This window comes from Phascolarctos cinereus, unplaced genomic scaffold, assembly GCF_003287225.1.
Source record: "Phascolarctos cinereus isolate Bilbo 61053 unplaced genomic scaffold, phaCin_HiC Scaffold_2;HRSCAF=192, whole genome shotgun sequence".
In the NCBI taxonomy this organism is placed as follows: Eukaryota; Metazoa; Chordata; class Mammalia; order Diprotodontia; family Phascolarctidae; genus Phascolarctos; species Phascolarctos cinereus.
The window spans coordinates 227379030-227386906 of NW_027555625.1; positions in this window are offsets into that span (position 1 = coordinate 227379030).

Below are 7877 nucleotides of genomic sequence, written 5' to 3' on the forward strand. Positions count from 1 at the left end.
ACTACAGCTCTGTCTTCCTTCCTCTCCAGGGTACTTTCTAGTAGGACAGATTGGACTGACTTAGAGGTGTATGACTCTAGTTCATAATAAGGGAGGCAATGCTGGCTGGAGTATTGGGGGTCAAGATTTCCCCCCTCTTTTCTCTTAGATACTTCTTTCACATTTAAGGTGTCAGTAAGTGTTTCCCAACTTTTCCTCTACCACATTTGTTTGTTTCTTTAGCTTTTCCAGGAATTCTTGTTGGGCTTGTATCCAGTGTGCATTTTTCTTTTGAGGCTTTGCTGTTTTCATGTTGTTGTCTCCTTCTCAGTTTGTGTCTTGATATTCCCTAGTACCATAGCAGCTTTTTATGGTCAGGTTATTTTTATTTGTTTGTTTGCTCATTTTCTAGCCTATTTCTTGACTTTCAATTTTATGTTAGTTGAGCTCTGTTCCTTGAGTGGGGGTGGGGCGCTGTACCAAACTTCAGGTTTTTACTTGCTGCTGTTTTCAGAGCTAGTTCTGGGAGTCTGTAAGCTCTTGGTGTTTTTAAGGTGACATGATCAGGGAAGAGATGTGGTCCCTGTTCTCCTGGTCTGTGCTCTGATCTTTACCCAGGAAGGGCCTCTGCTCCCTTGCAGATGGAGTCTCCTTAGGGACAAATGCAAGCAATCCTCTTGGTCCTGAAACTGAGACAAGTGTCTCTGTTCCCCTGCAGCCTCAAGGGCTAGTTTTTCTCTCTGTCTTGGATTTGAGACCTGAAACTGTGTAAAACAGGGTCCTGCAGCCAGTGGAAGCTCAGGGTCCCCTCTCATCTCTTTCTGAGCAGTTGGCTGAGAGCTTCAAAGCTAATGCTGATGCTATGACCATTACCTCCAAGACCCACCACTGGTGATGGTGCCACCTGTGCTCTGTCCCCTTCCCCCTCCATGTTCCAGACCTTTTTTGGTGACCTCCTAAATTACCATAGGTTAGAAAAATGTCTCACTCCTACCTTTTGTTGACTCTACCATTCCAGGATGATCTTTGACAGACTGGTTGTAAATGTGTTTGGAAGCGAATGTGGGAAGGTCCTGGCTGGGGTGCTACTTTGCTATTTCTATTCTGCCTTCTTGGCTCTGCATCTTGGCTCTGCCAATGAGTGCTAATAGTTCACAGTGTGATTTTTCCTAGGAGACTTTAAATGATAATTTAGGGCTAGTTAAGAAATAAAGTTCTAAGTCAAAGGAATGAAGGTTTAAGGGTGGCATTTCTTCCAGCCAGAATAGGAAGGATTTTAGGGGAGAACACTGAGACCTTCCTTCACCATTTAGACAGTTATGGGTCATATTTAGAACTGTGGACTTAGAGTCAGGAAGAGTTGAATTCAAATTCTGCCTCAGACACTTATTTGCTGGGTATACCCTGGGTAAATCACTTAATCTCTCTTATCCTCTCTTTCTTCATCTATAAAATGAGCATAATAATAGCACCTACCTCACAGATTTATAGTGAGACTCAAATTAAATAGCATGTGTAAAGTGCTTTGCAAATGTTGAAGTGTTATAGAAATGTTAGTTGTTGTGATTCTGCCAATGGAAACTGCTCACCTTGACCTTTTACCCAGAGATAGGGGAATTGGTATGGGTTTGCTGGCAAAGGTTTAACAACTAGTTATAAAAAAAAATACTCACGTAGTACTTTTAAATTTAATCTGCACATTATTCTGCATATTCTCTATTGTTTTTGTAAATCTAGACAATGAATAAAATAATAAATCAAGCCTTGATTTGTTACTTTTGTTGATTTTTTTTTTTTAGGCAATTGGGATTAACTGACTTGCCCAGGGTCACACAGGTAGTAAGTGTCAAGTGTTTGGTCTGAGGTCAGATTTGAACTCAGGTTCACCTGACTTCAAGGCCAGTGCTCCATCCCCCAAGCCACCTAGCTGCCCCCTTTTGTTGATTTCTGAGGTGTAAATGTTCACATTGAAAATTTAACAATCAGCTCTCTAGAGCTGGTTCGAGCTCTACTCTCTGAGTGGCGGTAGTAGTGACCACATTTCCATGGAAGTATGAGGTTTACAAAGTGCTTTTCTCACAACAAGACTTTGTGGTAGCTGATATAAGCATTACTACTCCCGTTTTATAGATTCAGAAACTGAGGCTCAGAGAGACTGTAATTTGCCCAAGACCCCACAACAGAATGTGAGAGTTAAGGTCTCCTGACTCCAAGTCAAGAACTCTTTCCAGTGCAGTAGGGGGAAGGTTGCCTATCCTTCTGTTCCTCCCCAGGAGAAGGATCTGTCAGGAGCCTCCCAGAGACTTCCTCTATTCTCTCCTTACCTACCTACTGTAGGCAAGTGCTGTGGGGTCCTCCCTCATGGTGTTATGCAACCATTGTTGCCCCAAGCAGGACGTGAGAGGGTCCCGCCCCTAGACCTCCCCACACCCAGAGCCAGGGTAAATTTCAGGCACTCTGCCCCTGTCCCTGCCCCTCATAGGCTTCTCTCTCCAGCAAGCACCATGTACCTCAGCGGTCTATTCTCCATCATTTTGCTCCTCATTGTGCCTTGGACTGGGACATATAAACCTGTTCTTGAAAAGGGTGAGTGCCCCAATAATGTCCTCCTTTTGGAATGGTCAGGGCAGCCCATGGCTGCATGGAGGGAGCATGCTGTCCCCAGTGATGTGACAAGCCTGGGATATTTCCAGGGCTAGATGGATGCAAGGATGGATCTGACCTCAAACTAACCAGAGGCTATTGGGAATAGAGGGTGGGATTCATCTCCCCCCTGCCTCAGATAATTCCTCCTAATCCTAAGCACAACCTCCTTCCCCTTCTCAAGCCCTACACTCTGAGATCCTTCATTTTCATGCTATAAGGAGAGATGAGGACTGGACCAGAAGTCAGAGATCTAAGCTCTCTTCTCTGTTCATCCATTACCAAGGAAATGTGTGAGCTTTGACAACCCACTCAGCATCCTCAGCTGTGAATTGGGGGCATTGAATTAGAGAAATGGTTTCTAAGATCCCTTTCATTCCCAACTTTCCATGTTCTAATCACTGAACCTTTCTAAGCCTTAATTTCTTTGACTCTAGAATGGGTACAATACTGCTTTATTACCTTCCTTATGGGGTTGTTGGGAAGACCAAGTGAGGTAACAGGCATAAAGTGCTTTATAACTGTCAGGTACTAATTAAATATAAATTATACCCAGCTTCATTTTTGCCCCTCCCTGGGAATGAGAGTGCCTGAGCCTTCTTGGTGAGGGAAGCTATATTTTCTGCCTCACCTCTCTGGGTAGGATTAAATGCACAGACCCCCAGGGCATTCAAAGAAAATATTAGCACATGGAATGTCAAAGTTAGGAGGAATCATGTAGTCTCACCTTCTCCTTTTACAGATGAGGAAGCTGAGAACCAGAGGGAAGGGAATTCCTGGTATGAGGCACTGAGTGGAGGAGGGATTGGGGGGGGAGAGGAACAATTCCCATTTTTCTAGGATGTTAAGGTTTGCAAAGCACTTTCCTCAGAGGTACCTTGTGAGGCAGCTAGGTAGTGCAAGGACGATCCCTATCTATAGGAATCTGAACCAGGCCCACAAGCAGAGATCATGTGATGGGGGATGTCTGTGCTCTTTTAGTCCCTTAGGCTGCTTACTGGGACAAGAGGGAAGCCTTCGAGGACTAGTCACCTCTCCCTTCTGCCACTCTTAGGGTCCACGAAACCAGGCACCTGTCCAGAAGATAATGCCCTCTGCAGAAGGCATTATGAGGCCAAGTGCCAGAGCGATGAAGAGTGCAGTGGCAAACAGAAATGCTGTTTCTATTACTGTCACTTCAATTGTAAGCATACAGTAGAAGACAGGTTGTCAGGTAAGTGCAAGACACTTCCAGACCCATCTGGTCTTTATCCTTCATATCTTAGCTCTTTTTACAAGTGACCACACTACCAGACAGTGCTCCCAGGAGAAGGGGGAGGCATGACTCCTCTGGAAAGAATTGAGTTGACTGGTTTTGGTTCTGCTCAATTTTGTGGAAAGAGTGGGATGGATTCCAGTGTTAGGCAAGTTGCTTTGCCTTTCTAGGCCTCAGTTTCCCCATCTGAAAATGAGGACTCACCCTAGTTCAGTTCAGTGACTCAGTTTTCTCCTCTCTAGTATAGAGAGACCTTGTCATGCTCTTAGAATTTTTGTGAAAATCAAATGTGATTTTCACAAAGGTGATGGAAGTTAATTATTAGAGATTGGATCCAGCCAGTAAGTTCTCCCTCTGACCTCACGTTATTCATATCTCTCCTAAGTAGAAGTGAAGCCAGGGTTCTGCCCAGACATTCAAGGCCAGTGTGGGAAGAAGACTCCGTCAGACGCATGTACCTGTGATGGAGAATGTCAAGGGTTGTACAAGTGTTGTCCAGGAGCCTGTGGAAAACAGTGCCTCAGACCTCACTCAGGTAAAGAGCTCAGTTGAGTCTGACCCTGGGGCAGCTGCGGTGGGGGGGAAGGGAGTTGGACACATAAAAGAAGGAGAAGGAGAATTAAACTGTACTTGGCCCCAGAGGGAGAACTAGGATTGTTTGGGGGAGGGAGAAAGGGAGGAGTTAGAGGAAAGTAAATTTTAGGAAGAAAAGGAAAGGGAATCCTTCATAATTATAGCTGTCCAACAATGGAATGAACTGCCTTGAGAGGTAGTGACCTCTCTATTACCAGAAGTGCTTAAAGAGGAGGTTGGATTGTTGAGGTCTAGAGGTTTAGGGGTGATGGGACCCCAAAATCATGGCACATGGGTCCTGTCTGAAAGAATTCAACCCAAGCCTTCTTTCAGCCAAAGACAAGGTTTATTAAAGATGAGCCAGACTCTTAAGCCATCTGACCATTTGTGTTGCCTGTAAGGATGAGCGGGCATGAGGAAGTCTTAGCTCCTAAATGGTGGCAAGGATGGATCTTATATACAGCCAAGTAGTTTGGGGTGACCAGAGGAGGGCCTGGGAAGAGAATCTTCAAGCTGTCATGACTAGTGGGAAGGGTCCTGGGAGAATCCCATTGGGAATGTCTGGGAGGTTGAATGGGGTCATCAGAGAATAGAAAATGGAGGGCTAGGCTTAATTAGGATAACAAAGAATTGGAAGATTGTGCCCAGACAGCTTGAGACTTCTTTGACCAAATAAGTGAGTTCAAGGAAAGTTTAAGGGTTTTCTGGGGCCTGTAGACAAATGGGTCCCAAGTTCTTTTTAGGGTGAGGGGCAAAGGTTTTGGCTTGGGCCCTTATCCCATCAGGATGACTGTAGAGGAAATTCATGGTCAAAGGTTGGACCAGACTAGCCTTTGAGGGCCTTTCTAGCTCTGAGATCCTACAATTCTCTGATTTATTTTTTTTTTGAGGCAATCAGGGTTAAGTGACTTGCCCAGGGTCACACAGCTAGTTAAGTATCAAGTGTCTGCATCTGAATTTGAACTCAGGGCCTCCTGAATCCAGGGCCTGTGCTCTATCCATTGTACTACCTAGCTGCCCTTCAATTCTCTGATTCTACTAAGACTGTCTGAATCCCTTCAGTACAGGGGAAAGAACTCTGCCTGTGGGCTCAGAGGACCTGGCTCTCAAACCCCATTCTGCTCCTTGTTGCTTATGTTACCTTGGGCAAGTCACTTAAGTTCGATGGGTCTCAGATTTGTGATCTGTAAAGTGAAGGGCTTTGACTAGAAGATAAAAAGTATCTAAGGAGTCCTCTGGCTTTAATCCTATGATCCTATATCACAGTCATGTTGGGGATAGAATCACAGAATCTTAGATGTAGATCTACAAGGGATCTCAGATGGCCACCAATTCAACCCCCTCATTTTATAGATGAGGAAACTGAGGCTAAGAGTGGTTAAGTGACTTGCCCAGGGTTACATAGCTAGTAAGTACCTGAGGCAGGATTTGAACTCAGGTCTGTTCGGTTGTGATTATGAGCTGATTACATATAAAGGAGCGGGATCACAATGAAGACTCCTTTCTGCTTGGAGACAAAATCTTTGAGGCACAGGAGGAAGAGGGTTCTAGGTCAGTGTAGTCACCGAGGGCAGCCATGTGGGGAGTCAGCCTGGGATGAGGAGGGGTCTGGGTCACTGGTGTCAGGGCTGTCCAGAAAGAACCAGGTCCCAACCCATATTGATACCTATGGCAAAGCCCTGGACACCCCCGCTTAGTTACTCCCCTATAGAGAAACTTCCAGGCTTTGTTAACACTAGCTGAACCAGAGCTGCCTCCCTGAATCACAGAGGGCATGGTTTGCTAACCAAGGAAAGTCCAGGTGGGTAGAGAGGAATATCATGTAATCTGAATGGGGATAACATGCCAGTGAAAGCCTCAGAGAGTGTTCTGGGGTGAGTGGGTGGGTGGGTGGACTGTGGCACAGTAAGGGGAAAGAGCCATGGCCTAGACCTGGAGGATTTGAGTTCTGGTCAATTAGCATGTTTGGACAAGATGTTTCTGTGGGGTTCAGCTTTCTCTCCTATAAAGTGAATAGATGATTATCTCTTTTCCCAGCTCTAAACTTATATGCTTCTATGATAATCAAAGAAACTTCCCCAAAAAGATGAGCTTGAAGCCTGGTTTTGGAAAAGGGAGGCATATGAATTAATCAAACACATGGTGAGAAGAGGGTGGCAAAGTTTGGAGGCTGGGCTTTTCTAAGCAGGTTGTGGGGTATAGGGTGTTCAGTTGGGATAAATCATAGTTGCCTGTCTGAGAACCCTCTAGAAAACACACACAAAGCCTCATTATTAGCTAGGTGAAATCAGGGTGAAAGTCAGCCTTTGGAGGATGCTGTGGGGGGAAGGAAGTATAAAGGGCAAAGAGCAAGCCTTCTCTGGATGGTCTTGGTAATTGCTGGGGCCTTACACCCTGTGTATATAATAGAATCTGGGGAGGGTGGCTCTACTATTACCAGAATAATCATCATCACATCTGTGTGGGAGGCCACTCAAATCAAAAAAAAAACCCACACACACTTAGAGGTTTTACAAGGAGAAACAGAAAGTCAATTTATTTGCTATTCTCGAGAATAGGATGTCCCTCCACCAGTATGCTCTGATGAGGGGAGACAGAGACAGAAGTAAAAAAGCCAGATTAAATAACCCTAATGGATAAAGCCCCCTCCCACCAACTGTCCACTACTTGGCTCACAATCTCAAAGTGAAACTCTACCATAGAAACAAATAACAACAAACAATATGCAAATCTTAGTTATGAATAATAAAGAAACAATATACACATCCATATTTAGCCTTTTAACTCTGAAATCTTACCAAAAAAGTAATTAAAAATGTGCAATCAAGCTAGACACTGTACTGTATAGCCAGGTCACCATGACTGAAATATAGCAACAGGTGTAACAACGTGATATGGGGGAGGGAGGGGGTTTCAGGGGTTTCAGACTTGGTAAACTTTAACTGCTGAGATAACAATGGCATAAAAAGGGGGGTACTTGGGGCTCGATTCCCGTAACTCAGGTGATTTCTAGTAAATCGAAACTTAGGGCTGCTACACCTGCCTTAAGTCTAATACAATTTCTATTTATTCTTCTAAAAAGTCTTCACAGGACCCCTTATCCCACTCAGTCTTATCCCAAATCTTCACTGGCAGTCTTCGCTGGGACATCCCATTCACACCTCATATTTCTTTAACACTTTTAGGAACTTAGAAAGCATGTTCCTCACAAAGATCTTGTAAGGTGGATAGTACAAGGATTATCATAGTCATTTTGCAGATGTGGAATGGAGGTCTCCAAAGAGAAGCTTTTGCCTAAGGTCATAAGGCCCATAAATCTTGGAGCTGGGACCAGAACCCAGGTTTGCAGACTCCAAGGCCAAGCCCTTCCTGTACATCTGAGGCACTAAACCAGAGGGAGGCAATATACTCCCATTCAAGGGAAGGA